This window comes from Emys orbicularis, chromosome 1 (genome assembly GCF_028017835.1).
Source record: "Emys orbicularis isolate rEmyOrb1 chromosome 1, rEmyOrb1.hap1, whole genome shotgun sequence".
In the NCBI taxonomy this organism is placed as follows: Eukaryota; Metazoa; Chordata; order Testudines; family Emydidae; genus Emys; species Emys orbicularis.
Window position 1 is genome coordinate 279284977 of NC_088683.1, and position 10650 is coordinate 279295626.

The window sequence follows — 10650 nt, forward strand, 5'->3', positions numbered from 1 at the left end:
TCCGTGTATTCTGTCCTCTGTCTCAGTCTTACCCTTCCAGAAGAAGGTGTAACCACCTCCTGGTTCACTCAAGAAACCTTCCCCAGGCAATCTTGTTTCACTTAATGCCGCTATATCGATGTTATAACGGACTAGTTCTCGAGGAATGAGAGCTGTTCTTCTCTCAGGTCTTGCAACAGCTTCTTGATCCTTGAGGGTACGAACATGCCATACACCAATGATACGTTTTCTCAAATTTTTCTTTTGGTTTCTGCCACAGATTGGGTTAAACTGCCAGCCGCGGCTTGCTGGGCAGTTGTTGTAGGGCAGGGAATTTTTAGGCCACCTTTTCTAGGCCCCTCCCTTACTAGGGTGAGCAGTGCTGTCCTGAAGAGGACTGCTCAGACGCCTGGGATGCTGCCGGCAACTCTGCTGCCCCAAGTACAGAGCTGGACGACCACCTATCCACAGGCCGCCCGCGTGCAGGATTGGGACTACGACTCCCAGTGGTAACCTCCACCTGTCGCTTTGCCCCTCCCCCATCGCTGCAGGACTTGGGTAGTATTATGATGATGTTTGGTGATTTGCACAGGACCTGTGCGTGAAAGCTTTTTAAGTGGTAGAGCCGTTGCACAGGAGCAATCCCACTCTCTCGACCTTAGAAGCCAGACACCAATGGTACAAAAAATCGTCACAACTGGTAACTTCTTTGGTTGCAGTGGATTGCCTTGACGTCTTTCATGCCTCGTCAAGTCCTTCGCTTTCCACAAAGCATTGCAGACCCGCCTTCTTGGCCGTTGGATCTTAGTGATCTCTTTCGCCCAATCCACCGGAGCTGACGTCGCATGAGGGGTAGGCATATCCCAAATTCACTGAGGGTTTCAGTCTCATCAGTTACACTCACCTGGTTTGGCTGGCCTGTCGAAGCCGTTGCCCGGGGTGTGGCCGCTGCGCATGATGCAGCTACTTGGAGCCACAGGTGAGAGCTGAGTGATAGGTGGGGACCAAAGTGGACGGACTACCCCCAAAGGGTACGACAAGTCCCCCCATCAGAGGTACTACCCCTCCCTGGCCACCCCATACACCCCACCTCAACATCACTAACATGAAAGACTCTTACACTTGTGCAAAGTTTCAATGTGCGCTTGAGCATGTTGCTGAAAATGATCAAATTGATCCCCCTGATTCTGACACCTTGTGGAAAAATTTTAAGTATAAGATGCCTGCTACTGCCAAGGAAGTCTTTGGAACAACAAAGGAAAAGCAGCTTGACTGCTTAGCAGCATCTGAAGTTCTCCTGCTCCTACACATGGAAAAGAAAAAAAACAAGCTTGCCCAATTTTACTTCAACAACCAACTAAGTCCAGAACTCTTAAGTTCAAAGAGGCTAAGGCTGTGGTCCATAAAGCCACCAGATAATATGCCCAGAGATATTGGCAAGACGTGTGCGAAAAGATTCAGACCTGCTTTGAAAGAAGGGACTTTGTGGTACCTATGATGGAATCAAAGTGGCACTTGGTCCAATTTGTAAAAAGACTACAAACCTGAAAGTGAAAGATGGGGTACCATCCTGACTGACACGCAAGAACAACTTGACTGATGAACTGAGCATTACAAAGTACTCTATTCAAAGGATGCCATTATATGTGATACTGCCTTGGCTGCCATTCCCCAGCTTCCAACAATGCAGGAGCTGGACCAAACACCAACTCTCGAAGTTGTAGAGAACGCTATCAAAGAGATTGTGCCTGAGAAAGCAGCAGGCATTGAGCAGATACCTGCAGAATTCCTAAAGGCAAGGGGGAAAGAAAGCCATATACCCAAGGATCTGACAGATGCAAATGTAACCTTCTGGGTATGGTGTTCTGACCCATCTAGTGGCACCGAGACCACTTAGTAAGAGTTAAATGAGTCTGCTCTACAGCCTTAGTTAACAGGCAGTTGGCTTTTAGCTAATGCAGTAGAGGCTCATGCACTAAGCTCCAGAGGTCACTGGTTCGATTCCGCCCACTGACGACCAGGGTCAGTCGGTGTTACATAATTACTTTATACAAAAATAAAGGGGACGGAGCAAACTGCAACAACTACTGAGGGATATCTCTGCTCAGTGTGGCCAGCAAGGTGCCTGCAAGGGTCTTGCTGAAAAGCCTCCAAGTCCTTGCTGAGAAAGTTTACCCTGACAGCCATTGTGTGAGTTCAGAGCTGGATGTTCCACAACTGACATGTCCTTCACAATATGCTTATTACAAGAAAAAAGCTGGGAACAAGATGCACCTCCCTATGTAGCATTCATTGATCTACAAAAGGCCTTCATTCCTTTTAGCAGGAATGGCATATACAAGATTCTGTTGAAAACTGGCTGTCTACAAAAAGTGCTCTCTCTATTTAAGGAGTTCCCTGAAATAATAAAGGCAACTATCCAGTATGAAAATGAACCATCGTCTGAGTTTAGCACTGATACTGGCTTGACACAAGACTGCATCTTAGTCCCTACCAGCTTTGGCATCTTTTTCTCTATTCTTCTTTTGTATTCTTTTGGAAACAATTAATTTGGTGTACTAATTGAATCGAGGACGGATGGCACCTTGTTCAACATCAGACAATTTCAGAGCAAAAGGCATGTCACCCAGCTCACTCTTCAGGTTCTGCTCTTTGCAGTTAACACTGAATTCGTCTCTAATTCACCTGATAAATTGCAGATCACGTTGAATAAGTTCTCTGATGCATGTATCAAGTTCAGCATGGTAATCAATATCAATAAAACAGGGCACCAACATCCTACCTAAAATCTACATCAATAATGAAGATCTGGGACAAGCTCTGGACTTCTGCTATCTTGGCTCAATTCTAACCAGCTCACTTAGACTTGATAGAGAACTTGATGCAAGAATCAGCAAAGCCTCTGTTATCTCTGGCAAACTTACCTCACGTGTCTGAAAGAACAAGCTGCTAACCCTGAACACAAAGGTGTTCATTTATCAAGCTTGTGTCCTCAATATCCCCCTCTATGGCTGTGAAAGCTGGGTCATGTACTCCACGCAGGAATGGAGATTGAACAGCTTCCATCTTCACTGTCTCAGAAAAATCCTTGGAGTCACTTGGGACCAATGGATCACTAACAATAAGATCCTTAAGAGAACTAGTCTATAGTCTATGCAGATTATACTGGATGCTCCCTGGCTTCGCTGGCTGGGACACATGAAGCATATGCGGAATGGGGTGGACTAGGCCCAAAGGCACCCTGCTGGAAGCCTCCGGGTTATGCCACACCCATCCCAGGAAAGGAGCAGTGGAGAGGTCCTCCAAGTGGCCTAGAGTGGTTGTGAGGAAGCAACCAATCTAAGGGGCTGCTGAAATGGCCAATCAGGGGACAGAAGGGCCATATAAAAGAAGCTGCAGAACAGAGATAAGTTGGTTGCTGCTTGGAGCTAGAGAAGAAAGGAGTACAGATTGCCTGGCTGAGGAAACTGAACACAACAGACAGCTAAGTGGAGGCAGGGACCAGGGACCAGGGGAGTGCAAGGCTCCTTACTGGCTTCTAGGACTGAGCCAAAGCCAGTTTGCTAGCAGGGACTAGGGGAGCAATGAAGGAGCTCCTGGCTGGAGGGACTGAGCCTGGGGAGGGCCACAGGAAGATAGCATCTCCATGGAGGAAGCCCTGGGGATATGTCCCCATATCAGGGTTGGATTGGTTTAAAGACCGCTGACACACCCAACCAGAGGAGGTGCTCATGAGAGGTGGGTGTTGACCCTGTTACAGTATGCCTCAAGATCGTCGACCAACTCAAGAACTGTTCGCGATGCTAAGGAAGGCCAAAGTTCTGATAAAGTAATGTGGTCAAGGAAGGTCTCAAGAAATTCGGCATTCCCACTGACAACTGGGAGAACTGTGCCCACAACCGCTCAGTCTAGAAAAGACTGACCAACATTGGTGGAGTCATCACCGAGAGCCATCAGAGAGCCCAGACTGAGGCCCGAAGTGAGCCAGGAAGCAGAGTGTGCTCCAACCTCCATCTGGTGAGTGGACCGTTAGCCACTGTGAAAAGGTCTGCTGCTCATGCACTGGGCTTTTCTCCCACACTACTGTCAAGCGCCATTGACTGACTGACATTGTTGTGTTGCCTTTCATCTGTCAAGCTGTTGGATGGCCATACAACAACCATACAGCAACTGGGAATGTTTTCTGGAAAGCTGATGACAGTGAATCAAATATCTATGGTAACAATGAGCATTAGAACAAAAGTAGGCCCAGAGAGTGCTGTGCCTCAGAGACATCCCTCAGACACAGTTCCTCCCTGATTCCCCTATGCTCCAGGGTGGCAATAACTTGCTGGCCTATACCACTAATAAATTATGACAACCCCAACATTAGCTGAACTGTGCTGGCTGACATGTTTGGGGCAGACCCAAGACTTTTCCTACTCCCTGTCCACTTGTTCAAAGTGATAGTGAGTCCAAGTAGCCCACATAGGAATTAAATATGAGGTGGGCTCTTAATCTACATTTAATCTACATAATCTGCAATTAATCTCTTAATTTGCATGATGTCAAAGTCAGTCTAACTCAAAATAATAATATATGGTACTCTCTTCCTTTGGGGAGAAATTCCTGACCTTAATTGCAATAAGCTCTATTTATTTTGGGTACTAGTCAAATTAACATCTTGCCTGGTTTTATGTCATGTACTATGTGACATAGATTTGTACAATAAGCTGCAAGATTTATGAATACATTGCACTGTGTGTGGCATAAATGCCTTTAACCCCACCTGCTCTAGTAAGATAGGAATTTTCATACCAGATCAGACCTGTGTTCATTTAATGTAGTATCCTGTCTCTGAGAGTGGCCAGCACAAAATGCTTCGGAACAAGGCAACTGTACCTCTGGGGAGTTTCCTCCTAACTTGTAATAGTTAGAGTTTTGATGCATGAGGTTTTATATCCCTTATAAAACTTGTTTTAATATTTACTATAACTAGATGCTCTTGTGAACCATATAAATGTCCAATCCCACTTCAAATCTTGTCATGTTCTTCACTTCAATGTCATCCTGTGACAATGAGTTCCATAGTCTAGTTATGCATTTCATGTGCAAAAGTATTTCCTTGTTATCAGTTTTCACTTTCTGCCTTTTAGTGTCATTGAATTCCTCCTTGTCCTTGTACTAACGGAAAGGGAGAATAGACGTCCCTGACGCATCTTATCAATATCATTCATTATTATGTATACTTCTATCATGCCCCATCTTATAGATCTCCTCTATAAATGAAACAATTTGTCCTTTCTATCTCTTTATAAATATGTTTTTCCATGCACCCGATCATGCTTTCTTTCATCTGTACTGCTCTTCAGCACACAAGCATAAAAGAAAACCTGTGTTTGAATTACTCATTCTTTTACTAAGCAGTCATAAAATGAGGAATTTGTCAAAGAGATCGCTACGTGCAAAAGTAGAAGGATTTTTTTTTTAATCTTGGTCATGTTCCTTATTTGTACTAAGCTAACTCCTAAGAAGAAAACTGAATATAATCAAATTAAATACATCAATGAGTATTTTAATAATGACTATTTTAATAATTAATGAAATGCACAAGAATTTTAGCATATTAAACATAAAATACATTACTATTGTAATGCTGTAATTTATATTATGAAAAAAGAAGCGTATAATTACTACATAAGATTTCTTGAGCTGTGCAAGAATACCTACATAAACCACTGTGCAGGATTGGGGCTTAAGTGTTTATAAGATGTAGCAATATACTATTCGCCAATATTTTATTTTTGTATATAGCAGTAACATTTGCACTGAAATATTATTGATCAGCTTATAACTAGTCCTTACAATGGAGTGTTGTGTTGGGGAAGAGTGTTAGGAGCCTTCCTTCTCAAGTTTACAGCCCATATTAGAGCTCAGAAGAACTGAACCCCTTGTCCTCTGGAAGCATAGGATTTGTGACATCCCTGCTCTACTGTGGGTTCACAGTGCTCTGGAAAGAGACAGAGAGGTGTGAGGAAAGAAGAAGGACCTGGATTCATTCCTCCTTTCTTCTTTACCCAGCTACTGAAGGGAGTAGGGCTGCAGCCTGTAAAGAGGAATGATGAGCTTTTGGTTGAGACACTGGATTGGAACTCAGGAGATCTGTATTTCTGCCACAGACTTCCTGTGGAATCTTGGGCCAATCTCTTAATCTTTGAGCCTCAGTTTCTTATAGGTAAAAGGGAGATGATATAGTGTTGAGAGGGTAAATCCATTGAGGCTGTAATGGGCAGTGTTCCCTGGCAACAGCACCAGGTGGTTAGGCAACTAGGTTTATACTTGCCCTGCCTCCAATATCTCTCATTGGTCACTGTCACACACCTTGGCAATTTGCCTTTTGGTGTGTGTTGACTCTACCCTCTGCCCAGGTCTGAAATTAGCCTTAACCCCCACCCTCCAGGATAACAGAATCTCAACAAAGATATTGGATCCCATTCTCTCACAGCTGGGGGCCCCTCAGTGTGTCTTTTGACCCCTTCTGTTGTCTGGTTCCAGCCACAAAGTTTTCACGTCTTTACCTACCCCTGGAGGTGAGGGGTTTTGTGCTCTTCATAATAAGTGTGGGGCCTGGGCCCTCCCACACCACCAGGCTCCAGCCCAGGACCCTGTAAGAGGCAACAACATCCAGCATTTAGGAGTGCTTTAAGCCTGCCTCCCTGGAACCCTTCCTACCACTCACTACCCCACCAAAGCCTTACGTCTTGATACAAAGTAGTAAAGAAAAAGAATAACTGAACCATCAACCACTCTGGGCTCAGGAGGAAGTCTCTTTCTTCCCAACAAAGGCTTCTACAGCACCCTTCTTCAGGAGTGCTCAAGGTACAGCTCTCTTCCTCCCTGTCAGGCCCCTTTGAACTGTGTGATTCCCCTTTTAAGCTCCACCTCCAGCTGGAGCATGCTCCTCAGGTGAGATCTCCTGGGCCCAGAGTTGATGCTTAACCCCTTCAGTTCAAGTGCGGGGTTTATACACTCCATTGCAGAGACCCTCAATACCTATATAGTTAGACAGAAGAGTAGTAGTGGGCATGCATGTGTAAGCAGGGTCTGAATGAATGATTTCCTGACAGCTAGCTGGCAGGGAGAGAGACTTGGGATTGTTTATGTAAATACATTTTGATCCTGCTCTGCTTACCTATTCAGCAAAAAGTGATCAAGTTTGGCTGGTGTTGGATACAAATAACCTTAGTAGTGAGTGCAGGAGTAGTGAAATATGGTTACAATGTTGTAATTATTGTATGAATGCAGGAAAGCAGGACTGTGTTTAACCTGTCCCAAATGACTGTGCTTAACCTGTCACCCTCACTTGAAAGAACCTCGTTAAGTCAGGGGCTCGAATGTCAGAGCCCCGTAAAAGCAAAAGCAAGGGCAAGGGCAAGGGCGGAAACAGGTATCCCCAGCCCAGAGGCTGCACACACTCAAAGATCCTCCCTAGACTGGTTTAACCTGTTCCTCCCACTGCTCACAGAATAGAGCTAAATAAGCTTCATTAGGAGCCTCTTTATTATGTTAAATGCCCAATCAGAGCTAAAATCAGTCTGCCTGCTAAGAGGTAAAAATCACTGAGAGCTGAAATCACTTGAGGTGGGGCAGTGTTTCTGCCCAGACTGCAAAGAGCTAAAAATTACTAAGATACTGATGTGCAGAGATCACAGAAGAGAGGCAGGTGGCAGCAGAAAGCGACTGACAGTCAGCTGGTGAACGAGTGGCTGGTGCAGCAGGGAAGCTGATGGAGAGACACATCGAGAGCGGTGAGCAAACGGACAGCAGGGCGGTAGTGGAGAGGCGTGGCCAGCAGGGCGGCTGGTGGAGAGGCACGGGGAGCGAGTGCCTGAGCAGCGGGGTGAGTAAGGTACCGCTCTACCTCACCGGGGCGGGGAAGGTGAACTCTGCAGACACACCTCTGAACTCTGGGTTGGCACTGACCAAGGACAGCAACTGTAAGTGGGGTGCAGAGAAGGATTGGGCACATGAAAGGGACTTTTGGTTTGCTGGACTTAAGAACCTGAAGGGAATAGAACACTGCCCAACCTACTTGGGAGTGGGTCTTTTACTCATGGTTTATGTTTATGAATCCTGTTTATTAAAAGTTTCTTTTCTACATTCAGACTGTGCTTGTGAGTGGGGAAATATTGCCTCTCAGAGGTGCCCAGTGGTGGTGTGTAAATTTCCCAGATTACTGGGTGGGGGCTCGAGCTGGTTCTGTGTTGTATCAATGGAAATTAACCCCTAGATATTGACCCCGGCCCTGGTTGCTGCTGGCTCCTCCTGGCAGAAGGGTCACACATGCTTTGTGCACTCAGGAAATAAACATAGATTCATATAGATTCTAGGACTGGAAGGAACCTTGAGAGGTCATCGAATCCAGTCCCCTGCCCTCATGGCAGGACCAAATACTGTCTAGACCATCCCTGATAGACATTTATCTAACCTACTCTTAAATATCTCCAGAGATGGAGATTCCACAACCTCCCTAGGCAATTTATTCCAGTGTTTAACCACCCTGACAGTTAGGAACTTTTTCCTAATGTCCAACCTAAACCTCCCTTGCTGCAGTTTAAGCTCATTACTTCTTGTTCTGTCCTTAGAGACTAGGGTGAACAAGTTTTCTCCCTCCTCCTTATGACACCCTTTTAGATACCTGAAAACTGCTATCTTGTCCCCTCCTAGTCTTCTCTTTTCCAAACTAAACAAACCCAATTCTTTCAGCCTTCCTTCATAGGCCATGTTCTCAAGACCTTTAATCATTCTTGTTGCTCTTCTCTGGACCCTCTCCAATTTCTCCACATCTTTCTTGAAATGCGATGCCCAGAACTGTACACAATACTCCAGTTGAGGCCTAACCAGCGCAGAGTAGAGCGGAAGAATGACTTCTCGTGTCTTGCTCACAACACACCTGTTAATACATCCCAGAATCATGTTTGCTTTTTTTGCAACGGCATCACACCGTTGACTCATATTTAGCTTGTGGTCCACTATAACCCCTAGATCCTTTTCTGCTGTACTCCTTCCTAGACAGTCTCTTCCCATTCTGTACGTGTGAAACTGATTTTTCCTTCCTAAGTGGAGCACTTTGCATTTGTCTTTGTTAAACTTCATCCTGTTAACCTCAGACCATTTCTCCAATTTGTCCAGATCATTTTGAATTATGACCCTGTCCTCCAAAGCAGTTGCAATCCCTCCCAGTTTGGTATCATCTGCAAACTTAATAAGCGTACTTTCTATGCCAATATCTAAGTCATTAATGAAGATATTGAACAGAGCCGGTCCCAAAACAGACCCCTGCGGAACCCCACTTGTTATGCCTTTGCAGCAGGATTGGGAACCATTACTAACAACTCTCTGAGTACGGTTATCCAGCCAGTTATGCACCCACCTTATAGTAGCCCCATCTAAATTGTATTTGCCTAGTTTATAGATAAGAATACCATGCGAGACCATATCAAATGCCTTACTAAAGTCTAGGTATACCACATCCACCGCTTCTCCCTTATCCACAAGACTCATTATCCTATCAAAGAAAGCTATCAGACTGGTTTGACACGATTTGTTCTTTACAAATCCATGCTGGCTATTCCCTATCACCTTACATGACCAGAATGCCTATGAGGATAGTCTAAAGGAGTTGGTGATCTTAGTCCAGCTCCTAATAGACAAGTGCTCAAGCTCACATAACAATTTACACTGATTAGTAGGTGAGAAATTTGGACCTTTAAGAGAACAGTTTTAAAGTCCTTGTTTTGGTCACCATGTAAAATCAGTTTCATTTTCTGATCTGAATGTCCTCTGATGCAAACAACACTACTGTACATTCCTAACCAACACTGGAATAGCAGAGTTCTTATAGTTTAGGATAGAAATACATTGATAGCAGGAAAAAACATGAATTGTATGAATGGTTCGTTAAAGTCCTGATGCCTCATTTTTTGTGAGCACTGAATTAAATCAAAACACAATTTGGTAGAAAAGAAACACTGCAAAGCCATATCACCTTTTAAAACATATTAAAAAAGAAACTTTAATTCTGTACTTGGCTTTTTCCTGCAAACAAACAAGTGAAAACCCCAGAAATTCAAAACTGAGTCAGTCCCTCCCGCCCCCCGTAATAATATTAGCTTAAAATCATGTGATTCTTTTACAAAAATCTGGGGTTCTTTTTCTTTGTTTTTGTCTTCCGGATTCTGAAACTTTAGATTATACTCAGATCACATTTTCAAGATTTTCTCTGTGCTACCATGATGGCTAGAGACTTATTTTTATTTAAATTCAAGCTGAGATTCTCATGACACTGGGACATGGGACTAAGAAATACACCAAATATTGTGAATCTAGCAATAAAATTGTAAGATTTGGCAACACTGGAAATACAAGTGGCATTAATTTCTCATTTATATGGTGCTTGATTCTACAAAACATGTCTGAAATAGCAGAAATTTCTCCATTGGAATTTCTGGCTATCTCTGTAAAAGATTGTGTCTGTGTTGAGTATTGATATTTACCTTTACAAAGTACAGTAATTTTCATGGTGAGCAGTATATTTTTACAAGGCAATTAAGATATTAATTAAAGTCATCCAACTAAACATAAAACAATTACTTAATTTGTAAAGATTTTGTTTATAGGGCACAATTATAC